General features: G+C 42.1%; 1 non-coding gene across 1 annotated transcript; it reads right to left on the bottom strand.

Annotated features, from left to right (window-relative positions):
- Window positions 1–7,344: 7,344 nt before the first annotated feature.
- On the bottom strand, window positions 7,345–7,507 carry LOC142449357 (U1 spliceosomal RNA). Its single transcript, XR_012784554.1, has one exon. It is a non-coding gene; the product is annotated as a U1 spliceosomal RNA (small nuclear RNA).
- Between the last annotated feature and the right edge of the window lie 334 nt (window positions 7,508–7,841).

The raw sequence follows: 7,841 nt of genomic DNA, 5'->3' as shown, positions 1-7,841 counted from the left end.
CAAATGTGAAGGAAGCTGATGGTGCCCGGCTTTTAGAAGATAAAGCATCTGGGGTCTTAAAGGCTTGAAGTTAAATAAGTGGCCATGTAGCAGGGAAGCAACAAAGCCCACATGGAGGAAGCACACCAACCTGTGTGATCACGAGGTGTTGACAGCATCAGTTGTCAAGCATCAGAAGAACTAAATCAATCATACCAATATAAACAAGTGGGGTTGGAGTGGAGACCTAAAGCCCACCGGTAGACAATTGGGCATATCCTCTCAGAAGGTTCACAAGGAAGGGACAAGCCCGCCAGGGTGCAATATAGCACCGACGAAATACAACATACTTCTATTTCTTAAATGCTTCCTTGCACCTCCCCCCACACAATCACAAACCCAGTTCTACCTTACAAATCCAGCTAGGCCAGAGTATGTATACTTGTACAGATAAGAGTCCTTGACACATGGAATCCAGGACAGATACCCGCCACGTCCCCACCAGGAACAGTAATGGGAGTAAGGATACCATAAGGTTAGGGGGAAGGTGAGGGGAGAAAAGGGGAACCAACTACAATGATGGATGTATAACCCACCCCAACAGAGGGGTGAACAACAGAAACATGGGTGAGGGAGACCCACCCCACCAGAGGGGTGAACAACAGAAACATGGGTGAGGGAGACAGCGGATGGTACAAGATATAAAAACAATAGTTTATAACTTAACAGGTTCACAAGGGTGGGAAGTGGGGAAAGAGCTGATACCAAGGGCTCAAGCAGAAAGAAACTTTTGAAAATGATGGTGGCAACATATGTACAAATATGCTTGATGCAATTGATGTATAGACTGCTATAAGAGCTATGAGAGCCCCCAATAAAACTATTTATTAATGATTTTTTAGAAGATTAGCCAATGGGTGATCTTCTACTCTCCCTCACTGTTAGGAGCCTCACTGTACAGCCCTATTTCAGCCAATTTGCTTTTTATCTCTTTAGGAATCAGGATGGGTTCCTCATGGCGTACAGAATAATTACGCCAGATCAATCTTGTGTTTCAATTCCTTTAAATTTGATTATTCTTAACAGCTATAAACTTGTTGTGTATCAGACTTCTCGTTTAGTATTTTACATTTAACAGCTCAATTTAACCCTACTGTAAATCAAGGACAGCTGTTTTGTAGCAATAATCAATAGTAATGATAGTAACGATGCAATATTAATTATAATGCATACACAAAACACTGTACCATAATATGTTAAATCTCACAACAACTTCATTAAGAACCTTTATTACTACCACTACCCACCTTGTAAATTTTTTTTAAACAATAAGTAGACTGTGACACTGTAAAGCTAAGACTCTTGCCCTAGGCTATGCTGACAATAAGTGGTGAGATCCATAAAAACCAAACGAGCTGGAGTTAAGTCAATTCTGACTCCCTGTAATCCTATAGGACAGAGTAGAACTGCCCCATGTGGATCCCAAGTCTATATGTAATCCTTTTGGAAGCCTCAGTACAGCCGCATCTTTCCTCTGCAGGCAGTCTGGGGATTCTAGCTACTGAGCTTCCAGTTAGTAAGCAAAGGCTGACCCACTGAGCTATGAGGACTCCACAAGGAATGTCAGAGCGAGCTGGGGTTCAATTCAGACTTCTCTGGCTCTGTATTCCCAACTCGCAATTGCTGACCAACTCAAAAACATGCGAACACACTGCAACAAAAAAGGAAGATATCAAGTGTTCAAATTTTCTAGGAGCATGGGTTGGATCAAAAATGTTGATATTATTCTTATTTTTTACTCCAGGCAAAATGATCCCAAATAAGGGATCATTGAAGGGAGTAGAGAGTTGTAAAAGCCCCTACTTGGCAGTGTGGCCAGCCATGGAAATGAGGGACTGCCGAGGTGAAAAACGACCCCATTAGTAATAGGTTTTTTAAAAGTCTAGAGTCAGCAGCTTCCGCACAGATACTCAGCTGGGTAATACAAAAAATTTTAAAGTGGAGACTTCTAACGGGTCCAATTATGTGACAAGGAAGTTAGATTTAAAAGTATTGAAATAATGTTTCCAAATGTGAACTGAGGAATATGAGCAACTTTATGTCCCACGGGCGAAGTCTTAGCCAAGCCCCTGGGTGGGGAGGGGCATGTGTGACATAAGGCTAAGTGTGGGGCCTGACTTCAGCCCTGCCTGTGCATGTGTAAGCAGCATGTCTGGTGATCGGGGGGCTGGGAAGGGTGGTGGTCACAGTCGTCACTCATAGGGCCCTTCCTCTATGCCTGAACAGAGGTGACATCCTTCTCAGCATTTTGGCTAACAATTTTTTTGGTTGTAACTATTATGAACCCCATCTGATGAAGAAACAGAGCCAAGGGGAGAAGTGACGTGGCCAACGTTCCTACCACCTGTTGCTGTGAGATGCCATCGGTCACCTCCAACTCATGAGCCCCTGTGTTCAAGAGGACAAGACCCAGTCTTGCACCATCCTCACAATCATTCTGAACCCACTGTAGCCTCGGTGTCGATCTGTCTCGTTGAGGGTTTCACTGTTCATTGACCCTCTATTTTACCACGGAAATGATGTCTTTCCACGAACTGATCTCTCCTGGTCGCATGTCCAAAACACACAAGACAAATCTCGCCACCCTCCTAAAGAGCGTTTTGGCTGCTTTCTTCCAAGACAGAGCTGTTTGTTCTTCTGGGCATCCATGATATAGTCAATATTCTTTGCCAACACCATAATTCAAATGCCTAAATTCTTCTTCAGTCTTCCTTATTGATTGTCCAATTTTCCTGTGCATATGAGGTGATGGAAAATATTACGGATCTTGTCTGCTGCACCTTGGTCCTCAAATGAACATTTTTGCTCTTTAATGCAACGTAGCATGTGATATTTTTCACTGACGCTTTGATAAGCATTGATGATGGAGTGCAAAGTGAAATTGAATTCTTCACAGCTTTGGTCATTTCTCCACTTACCATGATGTTGCTTATTGGTCCAGTTGTGGGAGTTTTGTGTTGGGACAAGCAGGGATTTACACTGTGAATTTAAGAGATGTTGTGCTTTCTACTGTGTCTTATTTGCTTTCTGGAAAGAGACCAAATGAGAAATAGAGATATGTAAACCCTTAACTATTGGAGAATTTATTTTTATTGTCTTTGCACAATGTGATACATAATTTTTAATTTGCCACATGCCAGATACAATTTTTTATAGGTCAGGAAAAACTGAAATCTTGGTATTATGGAACACCTATTGTATTAGTATCCTAAGGCTCCCATAACAAGGGATCAAGGTGAGGTTTTCTAGTCCAATAAAGATGTACAGTCTCAGGAACCTGTGGAGGCCATTCCACTCTATCCTAGGGGTTGGTTGATATGAGTCAGTGTGGACTTAATGATAGCTTGGTTTTGGGTTCGTTCATAACAACGTACATGATTTTGGTATGCCCATATCCATGAGGGCAGTCAGTCACTGTTTGAGTGCCTTTCACCCTACGGGAGCCATCTCTTAGTACCATATTAGATAATATTCTATTGATACTCATGGGGTTTTCCTTGATGATTTTTTTTAATTTTAAAAAATCCTTCTGCCTATGTTGTCAAGAGGAAGCACTGGTTGCCGGATGAAGGTCAAACATGATAGTGGTACAGGAGGAAAGTAAAAGAAAACAGAGGAAAGAACTAGGAGGCAAATGACATTTTTACAGGTAAAATATAGGCATGCATATATGTAAATATATTAATATATAGTAGGGATATAGGTCTATGGACATATACTTAGATATTAAGTATTAAGGTAGCAGACAGGCATTGGGCCTCTTTTCAAGTACTCCCTCAACACAAGAACACTTTGTCCTAATAACCTGACATTCTGTGATGCTCACCTTCCTAACACGATTACTGAAGTCAAAATGGGTGCATAAGTAAATGTGGTGAAGAAAGCTGATGGTGCCCGGCTATCAAAAATATAGTGTCTCGGGTTTTAAAGGCTTAAAGTTAAATAAGAGCCCATCTATCAGGGGAGCAACAAAACCCAGTGGAAAAAGCACACCAGCATTTGTCATCATGAGGTGTTGATAGGATCAGGTATAAGGCATCAGAAGACCCAAAACAAAGAAATATATTGATGCAAATGATGGGAGTCAGAGTGGAGATTCAAAGCCCATGTTTAGAAAATTGGATATTCTCTCACAGAAGGGTCAAAAGGAAGAAACGAGTCAGCCAGGGTACAGTATAGCACCAAAGAAATGCACAACATTCCTCTAGTTCTTTAATGCTTCCTCCCCTCCGCCCCCTCACTATCGTGACCCCAGTTCTACTTTACAAATCTGGCTAGATCAGAGCATACACTGGTACAGATAAGACTTCTCAGACACGCATTCCAGGACAGATAAACCCCTCAGGAACAGCAATGGGAGTAGTAATACCTTGAGGGTAGGGGGAAGGTGGGGGGAGAAGGGAGAAAATGGGGAATCATCTACAGTGATCAACGTATAATCCCCAAACCCCACCCCAGGGAGACTAACAACAGAAATGTGGGTAAAGGGAGACAGTGGATGGTGTAAGATATGAAAACAATAATTTAGAATTTATCAGGGGTCTACAAAGGGTGGGAGGGTAGGGGATGGAGGGAAAAATGAGGAGCTGATACCAAGGACTCAAGCAGAAAGAAAATGTTATGAAAATGATGACGGCAATCTATGTACAAAGGATACAATTGATATGTGGATTGTTATAAAAGCTGTAAGAGCCCCCGATAAAATGATTTATTATAAAAAATTAAATCCTTCTGCCTACTGTCTTAGTCTAGAAGTTCCTGTGAAAGCTGTCCACCATTAGTGGCCCTCCTGCTATTTGAAATACTGTTGACAGAGTTCCAGGATCAGAACAGCATGTAAGCCACCAGGGCACAGCAAAGAGGACGCAGGTGATGGGGTGGCTTAGGAGAACATGCGTGTTAGCATCCAGAACTAGGTGCTGGAGCTCCAAATCATGATGTCAGCCGGGCTGATTTCTTCTGAGGCAGATTCTGGTTCAGACTCCCTTTCAACTTCTGGTGACAGACAGGCATCCTGGGTATTCCTTAGCTCACAGACCGCTCCAGTCTCTGTTGTCACCTCTTTCAGCCGTTCAGTACTCACACTGCATTGGGAACCACACTTGCTGCAAGATAACATTTTCAAATATCCCATCACCAAACAAGGGCGCATTCACAGGCGCCAGGGGTGAGGAATTCAGCATGCCTTTGGGGAGGAGCACAGCTCAATCCACATAATACCTATGAAAAGATAGCCTCGAAACATTATGGCAAATCACTTTGGGTGCTAAACTTGGAAGAATTTCAGTGTGCTTATCTTCATATCCAATTTTTTTTTAATTTGCCAAGCCAGTGAAGAACATATGTACCATGGAGGCTCACTCAACAGGCTTGGGTTTTGTTTCCTACAGATTAGAGGGCTCAGTACACATCAAATTCCTTGAACTCTGGGAACACGTGTCACATGCTTCCCAAAGCACAAAGCTCAGCACATAGGCATTCAAAGAGCATGGCAGTGAATTTCAAGTTGAGCATCTTTTTTCAAGGAGGTGGGGGGCGGGCAGCAAAAAAATCTGAGTTCAGCAATGACTTTGACCCTAGAAGGTAGTGATAATTATATGAATGGAACTTTTAATCAAACAGCTTTGGTGGCATAAGGAGTTGTTTTTAGGTACCATCTGCCCATGTGCAAAATGGAATGAAACACCTGGTCCTTCACCATCCTCAAAATTGTTCTTATGTTTGAGCCCATCATTGTAGCAGTCACTGTGCCAAGGGTTGGCCTCGTTTTTGCTGCTCCAAGCAAGCAGGATGCCCTTCTCCAGGGACTGGTCTCTCCTAAGAACATGCCCAAAGTATGTGTGCCAAAAAACTCACATCTCTGCCCCAGAAAAGCATCCTGGATGTACTTCTTCCAAGACAGGTTTGTTGCCCTTTGTCAGTCCATGATACTTTGAACATTTGTCAGCAGCACCAAGTGCATGGATTCTTTGGTCTTTCATATTTAATACCCCAAAAGTAAAGATCCAAAACATAAAGAGTAGAGATTCAAACTCTTAAAATATAACTGTTGCCTGCTAATCCACACATAGAAATAATGATGCTAGAAATCCACAAGAAAGATCTAATTCTCCAGTTTTCTTGCAATCTTGACATTCTAATCAATGCTTTATTTGTCCTTTGGTGGAATTACTTTAGTAGCTGGAGCCAGTGGACAGGAGCCACTTAAAGGGAACTGTCTTTCTTTGTAGTTAAGGGTGGATTTTTTTCTTCCCCAAATTGCTTTATATTACAGTCACAGGATTCTCATGACACTGGAGAGTTTAGGGGGAGGTGCTCTGGGGGTCCTATAGATTATTCTAGCAGAGGGAAGGGGTTAAGTTCCTCATTAACAGCCTCTGCCAAGAAAGGCTCCTTTGGGAGCCTAAGAAATACTCAACCCAATGGGAAGTTAACTTGCCCGGATATCATTTTTGGCTAAATTATGCTCTTGCTTAGTTTCTGAACGTTAGTCCATTGGGAGACTCGATAATTCTTTGCTGTACAGGTTGTCCTAGACATATTACCAGATATTTGCAGTATCCCTGGACCACTATATAACAGCAACAACCTCTCCTTTGTGACAACCCATGTCTCTGAACACTTCCAAATGCCCTCAGGGGCTAAAATCACCTGTTTTAAACCACTCCTGTAGCATGATCATATGAGAGGGTTTCTCCCACATACACACAAACACCCCAAAAAACAGATTTTTTTTCCTTCCTGAAGCTGCGTATTTAAATTTTTATACAATTTAAAAAATCATTTTCAAAGCAATCTCCATTATATTTAATACTTATTTGTCAAATCTGTGATTCTATTCTTTGAAACATTTTTCTTTTTTATCATTTTATTGGTGGCTCATACAACTCTTATCACAATCCATCCATCCGTGTGTCAAGCACATTTGTACATATGTTGCCATAGTCATTTTCAATACATTTTCTTTCTACTTGAACCCATGGTATCAGCTCCTCATTTTTCCCTCCCTCCCCCATGAACCTTTGATAATTTATCAATTTTTTTTCATATTTTACACTGTCTGATGTCTCCCTTCACCCACTTTTCTGTTTTCCCCCAGGGAAAATGTTATATGTAGATCACTGTGTTCAGGTCCCTTTCTCTCCCCACCCCCGTCCCTTTCCCCTCCTGGTATCACTACTCTCATTATTGGTCCTGAGGAGTTTATCTGTCCTGGATTCCCTGTGTTTCCAGCTCTTATCTGTACCATTGTACATGCTCTGGTCTAGCCGGATTTTTTAAGAATTTTTCTCTTTTTCTTTAATGCAGGGGAGAGCGTGAACGCAGTCCCCTACTACCACAAATTATGCAGTCGAGTTTCCCACATTTGAGGAAATCATAGGGGTCAACACAACCGGAGTGCAATGGATGAACCTGACTCCGGAAAACCACCTTCTTGATCTTGGTATCTCCCTTGCAAGGTAAGTATAGTTCTGGCCAGATTTTTAAGGTAGAATCGGGATCATGATAGTGGGGGGGGGGGAGCATTAAAGAACTAAAGGAAAATTGCATGTTTCACCAGTGCTATACTGCACTCTGACTGATTCATCTCTTCCTTGTGACCCTTCTGTAAGGGGATGTCCAATTTTCTACAGATGGGCTTTGGGTCTCCACTTCATGCCCCCTCTCATTCACATTGATATGATTTTTTTGTTCTGACTTTTTGATACCTGATACCTTCGACACTTCATGATCACACAAGCTGCTGTGCTTCTTCCATGTGGGTTTTGTTGCTTCTCAGCTAGATGGCCCTTTGTTTATCT

The sequence above is a fragment of the Tenrec ecaudatus genome, chromosome 5, assembly GCF_050624435.1.
Source record: "Tenrec ecaudatus isolate mTenEca1 chromosome 5, mTenEca1.hap1, whole genome shotgun sequence".
NCBI lineage: Eukaryota > Metazoa > Chordata > Mammalia > Afrosoricida > Tenrecidae > Tenrec > Tenrec ecaudatus.
Note: the sequence above shows the minus strand (reverse complement) of the source record. Positions and strands in the feature narration are given on the sequence as shown.